Consider the following 16,087-nt stretch of genomic DNA (forward strand, 5'->3'; position numbering starts at 1 on the left):
ATATTTTTCAAATCAATAATGTAAATTAGAGTACAATAGCATTTTATTGTTTAACCATTTTATCCCATTAAGGCTTCCATTTATTTAGATTTCCACTGAAAAGTACATTCTGACATTTTAGATTAATTCTGTACTGATGAAGATTATCTAATATATTAATAACATTTACTACATAGTAAATTAATGTATATTTTGCTATTTAATATGCAATGGACAAATCATAAAATTGCCATGAGTATTAACAATGGCACTACTGAAAATAAGGTTTAAACAGAGGCTTGATTTAAAATAGATAATACAGATGATTACTAACAGTGAAGGTGCAGAAAAATGTTCTTATCACTCATGTAAAAGTTAGCTCTTTTAAGAATTACATTTAACTATTCAGATTAGATTTAGCAGGTCCATTTCTCACTACTTTTATAATTGAAGTGAGTGAATTGACAAGGAAGTTTTGGCAACTACTTGTCATAAGTTCTTTCTTGCCTATTTTCCCTCAATACAAAATAGCAGAAGTAAAAGAAATATAGTAAAAATTGTACCAAGATTTATGGCAGATATATTTATACACTTTGACAGGCAAAATGCCATGTTTTAATTTTTGGATATCTTTATTTGTTGATGTGTTATTGCATATTTGGTCATATTCATTTAACCATTATTTTTATTTTAGCCAAAACCATATATCAGGGATCAAAATATAGAAATAAATAAATATGTTTTTAAGAACTTTACAATGTAGTGGAGAAACAAACATATAAACATATGTAATTCAACATAGTAATCCTCTAAAAAGTAGAGACACTTTTACTATGATGTAATAGGCTAAGAAAAGCCTTTTCCTAGTTTTGGGTGCTCTCATCATGAAGAAGTGTGGGGTTTTGTCAAATTTTTGTGTTTACTGAGATGATTATATCCTTATTGTTATTTTTCTATTTTTTTTGTATTACATTGAATGATTTTCATTGGTTTAATTATCTTTTCATTCAAAAGTTATTCCACTTTGTTATATATAAAGTATCTTTTTAGGTTTTACTGAATTGTTTGTTCACATTTTTGCTGAGGTTTACTCACCTATAAAAATAGGGAATATTGTATTGGTTTTCCTGAATGTATTTTTTCATTTTAGTATGAGGATAATGCTGGCCTCACTGAATGAGTGGAGTGTTTCCCATCTATTTTTTGAAAAGTTTGCAAATAATTGGAGTTAATGTTTTCAACACAGACATGTTATCCTTTAGGAAGGTGGAAAAAACAGTTACAATGAAATATATATTATTACAGTTTGTTTTCTTACATTGTGCTATTACTGGTGCATTTTATGTTTTTGTGTTAATATTTGCTATCATCAAGTACCCCTTCATATTACCCTGAAGTACTTGTAGCAATTCTTGTAAGATAGATTTACTGATGACAAATTCTCTCAATTTTATTAAATCTATAAATGTCTTAATGTATGCATTAATTTCTTAAAGATTTATTTATTTCTTTGAAGGGCAGAGTTACAGAGAGGCAGAGACAGAGGGAGAGGGAGAGGGGGAGAGAGAGAGAGAGAGAGAGAGAGAGAGAGAGAGCTAGATCTTCCATCTCCTGGTTTATTCCCCAAATGGCTGCAATGGCTGAAGCTGGGCTGATCCTAACCAGGAGCCAGCAGCTTCTTCTGGGTTTCCCTTGTGAGTGCAGGGCCCCAAGGACTTGGGCCATCTTCTACTGCTTTCCCAGGTCCTATAAGAAAGCTAGATAGGAAATGGAGCAGCCAGGACTCGAACTGGCAACCATATGGGATGCCAGAATTGCAGGCAGCATCTTTACCAACTATGCCACAATGCTGGCTCCTCAAACATTCTATTTCTGTCACTTTTCCTTTCTAGGGCATGCATGCGTATCTTGGTATACTTGATTAGTTTGCAAAGATCCCCTTAGCTTTGTATATTTTCATTTATTCATTTTTAATTTTTCCAGAGATTGTGTAACCTGAAATGCCCTTTAGTTTCTGTCTTTTCATTGATATTCTGAACAGCATGGAGACATTAACCTCATACTTTATTATTATCTTTAGATAATATTTCTTTTGTTCTTGTGGGGAGCAAGCCGGACTGGACTGAGTTACTGGAATTGAGACTTATTCTATGCATCTGCTCTCCCACAATATGGCGCTGGGAGAGAAGTAAACAGCTTCCGCACAGCTGCCTCCAGTTCAACCAATAAACTGTAGGACTTGCTCCTGATTGGAGAGCAGCGTACTCGGCGTGTGGGCAGCCGAGTTGGGATTGGCGGAGGAGGACTATAAAGGAGGAGAGAGACGGCATGCACCAGGAACATCTAAGGGGAACATCTAGCTGAAGGAACACCTGTGCAGCCCCCGAGAAAGCCAGCCGGCGGTGTGCCGCTCCCCTGCGGAAGTGGGGAATGTGGCCAGGGGGAACTGCCCTTCCACGGAGGTGGAAGGGATAGTAGCCAACCCGGGAAGAACCAGCAGCAAACCCGGGGAGGGCCGAGCAGACGAAAGAACAGCGCAGGGTCCTGTGTCGTTCCTCCACGAAGAGGGGGAGCGACACCAAGCACTTGGGCCATCCTCCACTGCACTCCCTGGCCACAGCAGAGAGCTGGCCTGGAAGAGGGGCAACCGGGACAGAATCCGGCGCCCCGACCGGGACTAGAACCCGGTGTGCCGGCGCCGCTAGGCGGAGGATTAGCCTAGTGAGCCTCAGCGCCGGCCTTGTCTGCTAAATTAACAGTGATACAAAATAGACATCATTGATGAGCCCCGTACTGTCCTTGGCCAGGGCTTGCTGCGTCTCATGCTGTATTTGCCGCCCGGGAGGCACTGTGAAATCCCCATTTTGCAGGGCAGGGAACTGAGGCTGTGTAGCTGGGTGCCTGGGGACACGGGTCCGGCTTTAGGAGGGGGTGGCCTTCGTTCCCCGGCCCTGGGAACGGGGTGCAGTGCACGCAAAGGCTGGGGACCCAGAGTCCGGGCCATCGGCACCTCTGAGAGCTGGCTGCTCCCGGGTGTGGTCTCCGGGTCAGCCTGCACTCCCATCCGACCCACTGTCCCCAAACTGGCGGCCGCACCTGCCCCTGAGGGTCCGTTCCTGGTCCCAAGTGCAGTGTGTGCATCAGGCGGAGAGTTCAACAGGACAGGTGGCCTCTGACACCTTTCCCACGCACGTCACCAAGCTCCACAGAAAGCCACAGCCGCTCCTCCGTGACCCAGGCCAGGCGGGCATTCTCTTGGGAGAGAAGGTGGGCCCCGGGGGTCATTTCCGGGAGGAAATCCCAGGCCATGCCATAGGCCCACAGTCCTGACCAGTGCACTGGCCAGGACCATTACGGATCCTGCCCAACTCAGGGGGTCTAGGGCAGGACTCCTCCCCAGGGAGAGAGAAGGAGGACCCCACTTTGCCTTGAGGGTGGCTCCCGAGAGAGGGGCTCCGAGCCCGCGGGGCCGTGCTGATGGGAAGGATGCCGACTCCCTGGAGAAGCGGATGACAGAAACTCCGAGAGACGACCAGGAGCAGTTCGTGTGTCAGGAACTGCTCGAATGCCAAGTGCAGGAGGAGACCCCGGAGGAGGAGGAGGACGCGGGCCTGGTGGCCGAGGCTGAGGCGGTGGCTGCCGGCTGGATGCTCGATTTCCAAGCCTTCTCATTGCCGTATTGAGGGGAGGCCCTACATTCCCTCATTAGATGCCCTTCTCTAAATTTATCTAAAGGTCTCTGGTTTGTTCCCGGGTTTCGGCACCATTATGTCGCTCCCCCTCTTCGTGGAGGAACGACACTAAACCCTGCCTAGGCTTCATATCCGAGTCACGGCACCATTATGTCGCTCCCCCTCTTCATGGAGGAACGACACTAAGCCCTGCCTAGGCTTCATATCCGAGTCACGGCACCATTATGTCGCTCCCCGTCTTCGTGGAGGAACGACACAGGACCCTGCGCTGTTCTTTCGTCTGCTCGGCCCTCCCCGGGTTTGCTGCTGGTTCTTCCCGGGTTGGCTACTATCCCTTCCACCTCCGTGGAAGGGCAGTTCCCCCTGGCCACATTCCCCACTTCCGCAGGGGAGCGGCACACCGCCGGCTGGCTTTCTCGGGGGCTGCACAGGTGTTCCTTCAGCTAGATGTTCCCCTTAGATGTTCCTGGTGCATGCCGTCTCTCTCCTCCTTTATAGTCCTCCTCCGCCAATCCCAACTCGGCTGCCCACACGCCGAGTACGCTGCTCTCCAATCAGGAGCAAGTCCTACAGTTTATTGGTTGAACTGGAGGCAGCTGTGCGGAAGCTGTTTACTTCTCTCCCAGCGCCATATTGTGGGAGAGCAGATGCATAGAATAAGTCTCAATTCCAGTAACTCAGTCCAGTCCGGCTTGCTCCCCACAGTTCTTTGTGAATGGTTTAAATAACTGATTTAACCTCTTTGTCTAGGAAGTCTATCTTGACTTCCTCAGGGATAGCTTCCATACGTTTTTCTGTATGGATGTCATACTTGCATCTTTCATTATTTTCTGTCATCTCTGCATCTTGTATAGTATTTCTGTTCAAAACTGGACATTGATATAATGAAAATGAGGATTCAGATTCTCTCTCATGCTAGTTTTTGTGTGTATATTAGGGGTTTATTCTTTGGTTAGTGACTAATGACTTTTCAGAACTAATTCTACAGCCTGTTTTTATGTATGACCATTGAAGTTTATGTTTGGTTAGCTTAGGGGTCAACTAAGTCCCTTACATATTTGGAACCAGTGAATTGACTAGCCTTTGACTATTGGATTGTGGAATCACTCTTATGTCTCATTCACCCTTGATATTAGAGCTTCAAAATATGAGTTTGGTGTGGCTACAAAAATGCACTCCCTACCAACTTCACATTCCTCAGCTTTTCTTTTTAAATTTATTTTTTTGTCCACTGCACATTTTCTCCAAATGTTATCATTTCTGGTAGCCTCAGTGTTGAAAGTATTGCTGCTTCTAATTCTCAATAAATTGATTGATTTAGGCCAAATAATGACAGGCCCTCCTCCTGTGATTTCCAGGAAAGAGGAAGGCTGGTTAAATAATGGAAGCTCTTTGTTAATGTTGCTGCCCAACTGTCCTTTTTCCTCTGGTGTCTGCACAACTGCTCAGTTTGACTGTGAATATGAACTTGCTGGTTTTTAATAGAAGTTCAGTATTCAAAATAAATTATTTTGGACTTTGCAATTTTTTAGATTTTGAAATAGTTATAGATTTCATAATTAGAAATCATGGAGATGGGGCTCAAGTCCAAACATGAAACTCATAGCCTGAATCTAAGTTTATACAATATTTTTAATGTGCCTGCATTTTGGCCATAACTCTTCACAAGAGGTCATGTGTGAGATTTTCCTCTTGTGATGAGCACACAGCAAGTTTCAGACTTTGGAACTTAGGAGTTTTGGTGGATAAATGAAGCAAATTTTATACTACCAAGCAGGAGAGGAGAGGAAGATCTGAATAGTAAAGTATCCATTGCCCCAAATCTCACTACTTTCAGCAAAATTCTCCCACTCTTCTTGAGTAAGCATTCCCTTAGTTATTGCAAGCCTTTAAGTAATTTCCAGATTTTTGGAAAGATATACATTGACAACTTTTGAGAGTATTCTTATTGATTTGATAGAGGAAATGATTTTTCTTTTTTTTCTTTTTTTTTTTTTTTTTGCATTTCAATAACTTTATTGAAAGGTATATCACTTAGTACCAAAGATAATGGTATTTAGTTAGGTTACCTCTGCCAACTCAAAGTTAACACTGATGTATCAAATAACTGAAATATTACCAGCCTTTTGGGAAAACTGAAGTTACCCAAAAAACACAGGTTATAAAATTAAGGATAATACATGCTGTGATTCTTTGGTTTTTATTTTTTATTGCGTATTTGTCCACAACATCATGTCAGAAATGATCACAGCCACTCTGAATGAACGCAGGCTATGCACTGCTCCATTAATCATCCATGACACCGTCACACTGTACACCTCCTCACATTCACTGACTGACTAAAGACTGTTTCTTGAACACTGCCTCAGTGATCTACTTATGAAGGTGTCGACTGACTTTTCTTAAGATGCAGTAAGGGCATTAGTGAAAGCATATTCTTTAGAATATTATTCTAATCTAAATTAGAAGCAATGACAATTTTCTGAAAACAATACTCAGTAAAGACTTCTGGAGTGTTAAATCTAGTCTGAACTTACTTTAGTGGAGTAAAGTAAGTCCTCAGAGTGATAATTTGAGCAACTAATAGAAAACAATTTTCTTGATTGGACTAGACTGGGGCAGTAGATTCTATATAAAAGATCTTATCACACATACAAACATCATCTGTTTTCTTGAAAAAATATTAAAGATTATGAACTTGCCAAACTTACTAAGTTTTTTTTTTTTTTTTTTTTTTTTTTTGCTTGCTACAAAATGCCTTCAAATTTGTGTCCCCTTCTCAGGATTACATTATTCGCATTTTGGGCAACAGAAAACCATTTAAACCGCCTAAAACACTAACCTTTGTTGTATCTTAAAAGTGCATTTGTGAAATGTTATTTTGATGAAAACCTCATAATTTAAAACATTTAAATTATGTAGGTTAGCATTTTCAATACTACCTAAGTATATCAATCAAATATAGAAAGTTAAATCAATGTTAAGAAATGAAGATTCACAGTTTACTTTCCAAAGCTTGTGATTAGTGCTTCATATTTATGCTTTTAACTTTGATTTGACTGCTTCATAGATGAATTTATATCTAAACATAATTCCACTATAGCATAATACTAATTAGGCAGTTTCCCCAAGCATAAGAACATCATATTCATCTAGTTGTAAAGTTTTAAGGCTTGAAATTTAAACTCATGAAAACATCATGGAATCCATAGCTCAGGGCTGTAGGGTTCAGAGTTTTCATTGTTGTTGCTGCAATAATCCTCCTTAAATCAACAACAACAAAAAAAAAACCAACTTATCAGACATCTGTGAAATATTACTATTAAAAGTGAACTAACTGTTCAGGTTAAATTTCATAATCATAGATATGTTAAATGTTAATTTAATTTTGAATGGAAAAAGGTAAATCATTATTACTAGTTAAGAAATTTAAATGGCAAGAATATATATCCAGTGACCCCAAGTTTATCTTTTATGCATGTAACTACTTTCCCAGAATTCCAAATATTATAGTAACTACAGTGTTGAGACGCCCTTGCAGTTTCCAGACACCCAACATCAAGACTGATTGGCTGTATCTTCTTTTTCTTTAAATACACTATCAAAGTTCATACTGATTTTGCTTATAAGCTAACATTCTCAAATTAGTCCAAATATCCAAAAGTTTGGTCCTATTGTCCTACTCAGCTAGTGTATCTTTAAATGAGCCAGAGTTTAGGTCTTCAGAGAGCAAGATGATGTTCAATAAGAAAATATGATTTTAATGCTACTTTTAAAACTTGGGTTGTTGAGGACATACTTTTTTATGCTGATTAATGAAATGACTAACATACATATCAGAGGTTAGATAATTCCTTACCCTTAGGGTTCTGTATATACTAAATGTCTTCAAATATTAGCTGACCAAATCAGTGTAGAAACTTCCCCTTTGCTATTGCAACTCCATTTTGTTTACTTTGAAGAGAAATGATATTTTAATTCTTCCATTGTAAAAGAAAATTATAGCACTGATAATTTCCTTTATGGAGAATAACAATGATCCAAATTGATGAATTAAGGAACCATTTCAGGAATTGTTGGAAGGTGAGCTATTCTGTAGTAACTATGCTTCAATTGCCGTGCGGTACGCCCAGACACAATACATTTCAACTTCTGAACATTCGGTTTTGAACACTTGTTTGATGAATACTCAGTTAAGCACTTTGATACAAGCTCTTGCCAGAAGGTCAAATCTCTGCCATTTATCTTGGAATGTTTCTGAAGACATTCTATTCCTTCTGTTAACTCCACACACTGCTGTGCTTGGATCTCCAATGCAATGATAGACAAAGCCAACACAGAAGGCTTTGCTTTAGAAAATATGATCCTGCAGTGACATGCCTTAAGTTGAGCTTCCAGTCTTTCAAAATTAAGGTTATTTCTCCTTTCAAATGGCAAGTTCTCTTGAATGAGTGAATAATAGAGTTGCAGAAACTGAAAGGCAGTAGTAGCTTTGACTTTCCAACACACCTTCTCCAATACAATCTTTTCCATTCTCATCAAGTCTGAAACCGTAAACCTATACTGACTTATCCGGATCAAGTCAGTTGCCAGTGGCACATTCCTTTCCTCTTCTATTGATTTTACAGCCAAATAAAAACAGCTCAGACCAACACATCCAAGGTGCTTGGGCTGTACCTTCATTTTAGACAGGAATCTGTCCAGTAAATTCACAGCTAGAGAAAATGTCTCCGTGTCAAAGCCAAAAAACTGAGTGAGACTAAGAAGATCTTTCACTTCGAAGTCCCTCAGCCGTGCAGTCATTCTGAGGCCATTATCGTGTGCAGACTCAATTAGTCTCAAGCCGCAGACCTTTGGAAATGATTTTTCAAAGAAAATTTAGATTGTCATTTCCAGTGATTCCATCTCTTGCTCATTTTTAAAACTGTATTTTGCAGTTAATTTTTTGGTTTCACTTGAATCCATTACTCCCATTCCTTCTATCATTTTTATTTTTTTTTTCTTTTCTTTCTAGTTACCATTTTTGTCCTTTACTCAGGGGCATTTTTTATGGACATTAATAACATTTAGAATCAATGTTTACTTTTAAACTAAAAAAAATTTTTAAGGCATTTTTAAAAGTATTCTCAGATAATAAATTTTGTTTTATGTTGAAAAATGCCTGAATGTGTGTTTGTGTGTGTGTGTGTGGCTTTGTGTCCTTGTGGAGATTTGACTTTTCCTTCTACTTATTAGTTTGAAATGTATTTCTCTAATAATGGGAAACTGTGAGCAAATAAGACATTCTGCTAGACTTCTAGACTTAAATGATCTCATGTTGGCCATTTGATAATTTCAGTTAGAGAAGACATTTTATTTACTCTGTTTTTTAAAGACTGATTTATTTATTTGAAAGTCAGAATTACACACAGAGAGGAGGAACGGCAGAAAGAGAGAGTGAGCTTTTCCATCTGCTGGTTTAGATCCCAGTTGGCCTCAACGGTCAGAGCTATGCCAATTCAAAGCCAGGTGCCAGGAGATTCCTCCAGGTCTCCCACATGGGTGCAGGAGCCCAAGGACTTGAGCCATCTTCTACAGCTTTCCCAGGCCATAGCGGAGAGCTGGATCAGAAGTGGGGCAGCTGGGAATTGAACTAGCACCTGTACGGGATGCTGGCACTGCCGGTGGCTACTTTACTTGCTATGCCACAACACCAGACCCAGCCAAAGCATTTTAACAGATTACTTTTCAGGTTTTTTTTTTTTACCTTAGAGGTAGAAATATTTTGATGCATTTCCTATTTATCAAAGCCAATGCCATCCCAACATTTGGAAAATAACCATGATTGTCTCTTAAATATCATTAATTTCAGCATTTTCCTAGGCATAATGTTATAAAGTAATATGGATGGTAATGCTTATTTTCATTCTTTCTAGAATCAAAAAAAACTGATTTTTTTGTCATGTTCTTGTGTTAGTTCACACTCTCCTTATACATTTTTGAAATATATGAATTGATATTAACTGAAAAGATGGATTTTGAACTGAAATTTTAGTGTTTTCAGGATGATCCAAGATGATCATATCAACTTTATTATGGCATTATGGCAAAATTTCTTCAAAGAGTGTAAACATTTCTATTACACCATGTCATCATTTTTAAGCACATTCTAATTTCAGAAATATGTAAAAATATATAAAACTTAGAATGGAAATATATTAGTTTGTATTGAAAGGTCATGAAACCTTGAATAATAAGAATGCCAAATTTATGGGAATTTCAACGGTCAGAATATAAAGGTACAATGTGGTCATCTTTTCACTGATCTTAGCTATAACTTTGGTTTTAACTACCTGTTTTCTATTGTTTCCTTAAGTTTATATGTAATTATTTCATTAATATATCTTAACAAATCATGTTTTATTCTTTCCTCAGACTTTTCTCTATCCACTATTCCAGTTAATTGCATGTTTGTTCCTTACACTCAAATTCTTTCAAATTTTTCAATACTGATTCATCTCAACTTTGTAGGTAATATTTTCTCCAATTTTTATTCTATTACTGTGCTAGTTGAAGTTATGATTGTCCATTCCTTCTGTGTGGTATCACAGTAGCTTTTAGATATCCTTTCTCCTTTCTGATTTCTAAAAAAGGTAATTATGTATTCCATCAGTTTGGATCTTTTTTAATCAACTGTACTAGAACATTAGTAAAATTCTCTTACTCTGATTGAGTTTTCTTTTTTTTTTTAATTTTATATTTGTTCTACTTCATTGCTACATCAGGAAGTATGAATGGAGTCCATATAAAATATTTCTAATTTGCATTTTCTGGGATTTTGTGTGAACTCTGATGAATAATTTACTCAATTTTCTTGACTAATTCCACAGACATGTTCCTGTATTTGCTGAGAATCAGGGTAAGTAAGAAAAATATTAGAGTAGTTCAGGAAGTTAAAGTTACATTTTAAACAGGTAAAATATTCTTACTGTGTAAAATTATTTCATATGTAAATTGAATTGGGATTGTAAGTAAATCCAGGATCTTGTGTGCAGTACACTAGATTCTGTACTATCATGACCTTTGTAAGATTTAAATGTACTTATTTTCTGTGTCTCTGTGTGTACAAATAACATCATTATATTTTATAAAGTTACTTCATCAGTTTCTTTAGTTTTTAGATATTTCCTTTTCACTTTTATGGAAAATGGAATAACTATTCTGCTATATAAGTGAACAAAATTATTAATCAATTATAGTTAAAATATTCAGAGATTGGTGGAATACTGTCATTTCTTATGTATTTTAGATGACACTAATTCACCTTTTATCATTGTTTTTCTTAAAATTTCTGCATGTGTGAACTTCTTTTTCCTTATAACCCCAAATCCTTTGTTGTATTGGGATGGAAAATGAGCTCAATTCTGTCCACAATATGGGTTATTCTGGCAATGGGATACTTAGCTTTCCTGTTCTGAATATTCAAAATCTACAACTTTAGAAATAAGTGTATTTGTTTTTCCCACCATTTTGTAAATTTTATCTTCCTTTGTTAAAGCTTCTTTTTTGTTGACAAGTAGAGTTAGACAGTGAGGGAGAGAGACAGAGAGAAAGGTCGTCCTTCCATTGGTTCACACCCTAAATGGCCACTACAGCCAGCATGCGGTGCCAATTTGAAGTCAGGAGCCACGTGTCTCCCATGCGGGTGCAGGGCCCAAGTACATGGGCCATTCTCCAGTGCCTTTCCGGCCACAGCAGAGAGCTGGACTGGAAGAGGAGCAACTGGGATAGAATCTGGCACCCCAACCAGGACTAGAACACGGTGTGCTGGTGCTGCAGCCTAGTGAGCTGCAGCGTCAGCTTGTTAAAGCTTTATTAAAGTTACTGCTATGCTACTGGAATTTACAGCTGTGCATAATGCTGAACAATTAAAACTTATTTATTAGTATGGCAGCTTTACTTGTAGGTAGTATGCATATATTATGTAATTATTGGAGCATATATTATGTACAATAACAGATATGTTAGTCTTTTTAAAAAAGATATTTACTTATTTGAAAGGTAGAGTTACAGGGGGGAGAGAGAGAGAGAGAGACAGAGAGGGAGAGAGAGAGAGAGAGAGAGAAAGAGGTTTTCCATCTGTTGGTTCACTCTCCAGATGGCCATAATGGCCAGAGCTGCACAAATTCAAGCTAGGATCCATGAGCCACTTCCATGTTTCAACTTGTATGTAGGGGCCCAAGGATTTGGGCCATCTTCTGCTGATTTCCAGGACATAGCAGAGAGCTGGATCAGAGGTGGATCAGCCAGGATTTGAACCAGTGCCCATATGGGATGCTAGCACTGCAGGCAGCAGCTTTACCTATTAAGCCACAGGACCGGCTCCATGTTAGTCATTAAGAGTGCATTATGTTTACTTAGAAGTAAAGAATAAATACAATTAATTTAGTAGTCATAGATATTCAAAATTAGATATTTAAAAAAAAATCTGTTTATTTGAAAGTCAGAGTTACACAAAGAGAGAAGGAGAGGCAGAGAGAAAGAGGCCTTCCATCCATTGGTTCACTCCCCAATTGGCCACAACAGCTGGAGCTCTGCCAATCGAAAGCCAGGAGCCAAGATCAGGAGCCAAGATCTTCTTCCAGGTCTCCTGCACAGGTCCAGGGGTCCAAAGACTTGCGATATCTTCTATTGTTTTCCCAGGCCATAGCAGAGAGCTGTATTGGAAGTGAAGCAGTCAGGACTTGAACTGGTTCCCATATGGGATGCTGGCATTGTAGGCTGCAGCTTTACCCACTACACCACAACACCAGCACCCATAATTAGATCTTAGATGGTTTTCAATAGAGCCATGATTTTTACAAAAATTGATATTCATTTTAACATAATTTAAAAGTTATAAATAGGGAGAGGAGAGAGAGAGAGGAGAGATATCTTCCAATCATTGATTCACAATTGAAATGGATGCAATAGCCAGGGTTTGGCCTGGCTGAAGCCAGGAGGCAAAAACTCAAGCTTGGTTTCACATACGCAGGTGGCATGGGCTCAAATACTTGGGTCATCTTTGCATTCCCAGATGAATTAGCAAGAAACCTGATCAGAAGTGGAGCAACCAGCACTCAAACTGGCACTCTGATATGGGGTGCTTGCATGGCAAGTAGTAGATTAACTAGCTGGACCACAATGCCATCCCAAATAACATTCTTTTTAACATGAATCACTTTATTTATTGAAAAGTAGTATGGCAAAGATGGAGAGAGTGAGGGGGGAATTGATCTTCCAACCATTGGTTCACTCCCAAATGGTTGGAACATTGGTGTTTTTTAGGTGGAATTCAGGAGTCAGGAACTGGATAATATCAGTCACCCACAGGGTGGCAGTTGCCCAGGTACTTAAATCATCTTCCACTGCTTTTCAAGGTACCTTAAAAAAGAAGCTGGAATGAAAGTGGAGCAGCTGGAATTTGCAAGTGATAGCCCATCCCACTGTGATAAATAAATTTTAGATTTATTTATTTGAAAGGCAGAGTGACAGAGAAGAATTGGCAGTAGGAATAGATTCTTAATAATTTCCAGAGTTTAATTTTGAAATACATTACTTGTGGTTTGGGGCCAATGCTGTGGCTCAGCAGATAAAGCCAAGGCACCTGATGTTGACATCCCATGAGTACCAGTTTGAGGCCAGTGGCTCCACTTCTGATCCAGCTTCCTGAAAATGTGGCTGTGGAAACAATGGGATATGACCTATGTGCTTGGATCCCTGCCAATCATGTTGGATACCTGGATGAAGCTCCATGCATTTTGTGTTGGCCTGGCTTAGACCAGGCCACTGAATCCATTTGGGCAGTACACCAATGGATAGAGGACATCTTTTTCTCTCCCTATCTCTTTCTCTCTCTCTCTCTCTTACTCTGCTTTCAAATAAATTCAATCTATTTTTATCTAAAATGCTTTAAATGTAAATTAATATTATCAAATATTAAAAATTTCATTTTAAATGTCTGATATCTTGGTATCAAACTGCTAAACTAAAAGCAATTTTATAGTTCATATGATTTTGGTAATTCTGTTCACAGCAGTTTTGTTCATCTGTTGCCAAATGGAACTCATTCAATTTGTCAGAAAAGACCGAATCACAAATTAAATGAAGCACCAACCCTATCCAAAATATAGCATTAAAAAATATGCCACAGTACCATTGCTTAATTATTATGTTTTGACAAGTTTGTCAGTTGGATAATTTGGATAGCACCTGCTCCCATGATGTCTCTGTTCTTAGTTTTACATGAACACACATGCATAGCTTGCATTAAGATGAATATTTGTACAAACTTAACCATTGTTTTTGTGGTTACATCACTAGTTTTTTTTTTTTTAACTTTTATTTAACAAGTATAAATTTCCACAGCATAGCTTATGGATTACAGTGGCTTTCCCCCCCCCATAACTTCCCTCCCACCTGCAACCATCCCATCTCCCGCTCCCTCTCCCATCCCATTCACATCAAATTCATTTTCAATTATCTTTATATACAGAAGATCAATTTAGTATATATTAAGCAAAGATTTCAACAGTTTGCACCCACACAGAAACACAAAGTGAAAAATACTGTTTGAGTACTAGTTATAGCATTAAATCACGATGTACAGAATTTTAAGGACAGAGATCCTACATGAGGGATAAGTGCACAGTGACTCCTGTTGTTGACTTAACAAATTGACACTCTTGTTTATGGCATCAGTAATCTCCCTAGGTTCTTGTCATGAGTTGCCAAGGCTATGGAAGCCTGATGGACGGTGCTGCGGCTACATAGCCTAATCCTCCTCATGAGGCGCCCGCACACCAGGTTCTAGTCCCAGTCGGGGTGCCAGATTCTTTCCCAATTGCTCCTCTTCCAGTCTAGCTCTCTGCTGTGGCCCAGGAGTGCAGTGGAGGATGGCACAAGTGCTTGAGACCTGCACCCACATGGAAGACCAAGAGAAGCACCAGGCTCCTGGCTTCACATCAGTTAAGTGCGCTGGCCACAGTGCGCTGGCCACTGCGGCCATTGGGGAGTGAACCAATGGAAAAGGAAGACCTTTCTCTCTGTCTCTCTCTCTCTCACTGTCCACTCTGCCTGTCCAAAAAAAAAAATCCACTTAGCATCATGAGTTAATGCAGGAATTATCCCCAAATATTGAAATGTGTTATGGTACATATGTATATACTCTATAAAGTGATATTGTAATGTGGAAGAGTTGGCTATATTATAAGTCAATTTAGTGAGTAGAACATCTGAAGACATATAGTAGAAACACAGTCAAATTTAAGAATGGGGAGAAATTCTATATGTATACTGGCAGAACATCAAATAATCATTACCTTCAATGGAATTAAAAGAACACTTACCTTCTCATATTGGTCATTTTCAACAATGAATTCTAAAAGTAGGAATTTTTAAAATCTTTTGAGTCTTTTATTATTATTTAGTATTAAAAAGAGAGAGAGATAGAGCAAGAGAGAGAGAGATGAACCCCCACCTGCTGGTTCCCTCCCCAAATGCTCACAACAACCAAATCTGGATCAAATATAAGCCAGGAGTGAGGAACTCCTTTAAGATCTTCCTGGTGGGTGAAATGGACCCAAGCACTGAGACCATAATCGCTGCCTCTAAGATGCATCACTCCCCTAATGGTTGCTAAGGCTGGTGCTGTGACGGTTCAAAGCCAGGAGCTGGATACTTCCAGTCTCCCATGTGGGTGCAGGGACCCAAGCACTTGGGCCATGCTCCACTGCTCTCCCGGGCCACATCAGAGAGCTGGACTGAAAGAGGAGCAATTGGGACTGATACCTGGAGCCCCAACCGGGACTAGAACCCGGGGTGTCAGCACCACAGGTGGAGGATTAGCCAAGTGAGCCATGGTGCTGGCCTGCTTTATTCATTTTGAGCCTTGTTGAAGTCATTGGTACCAGATTTGTCTTCCCACCATAAACAGTAAGAATACAGAAAAATGAGACCAATGCATACAGATATTGGGCAACAGGAGTCTTGGTCCATAATCCTTGAGCAAGAAAACAAGAGTCCCCTATAAAAGAGGACCCATTTCTGTTAGAAGAAGGTAGCTCAGGAGGATGGAAACTAAGGTGGTTCTTCTGGGCTGAGTAGAACTTGTGTTGTCAGAGGCTGAAGCAGGTGTGATTTGGGAGATGTGGATCAGGAAGAAGGAAGCTATCCAGAGAAAGATCTACATAAATCTGCATAAGGGTCTCTGCATTGGTGGATATTAAGGTGTGTGTAAGTCAGGTGAAACTAGGAAGCCCAAGATAAAACCATTCCCCAAACTGGGAGATTTCCAAGTTCCAACAATGAGAGTGAAAGACTCACCATAACATCTATATTTAGTTTAAAAGTAGAAACATATATATGAAACATATATATATATATATATATATATATAT

The 16,087-nt window shown here is 39.3% G+C and overlaps 1 pseudogene across 1 annotated transcript; it reads right to left on the bottom strand.

The window, feature by feature from the left end:
* Positions 1 to 5,640: 5,640 nt before the first annotated feature.
* Positions 5,641 to 8,522, bottom strand: LOC149119278 (cyclin-G1 pseudogene; annotated as a pseudogene). The gene has a single exon (XR_016228649.1). The product of XR_016228649.1 is annotated as a cyclin-G1 pseudogene (transcript).
* Positions 8,523 to 16,087: the final 7,565 nt, after the last annotated feature.

Source organism: Oryctolagus cuniculus, chromosome Y, assembly GCF_051225735.1.
Source record: "Oryctolagus cuniculus isolate XC-2025 breed Fujian yellow rabbit chromosome Y, ASM5122573v1, whole genome shotgun sequence".
NCBI lineage: Eukaryota > Metazoa > Chordata > Mammalia > Lagomorpha > Leporidae > Oryctolagus > Oryctolagus cuniculus.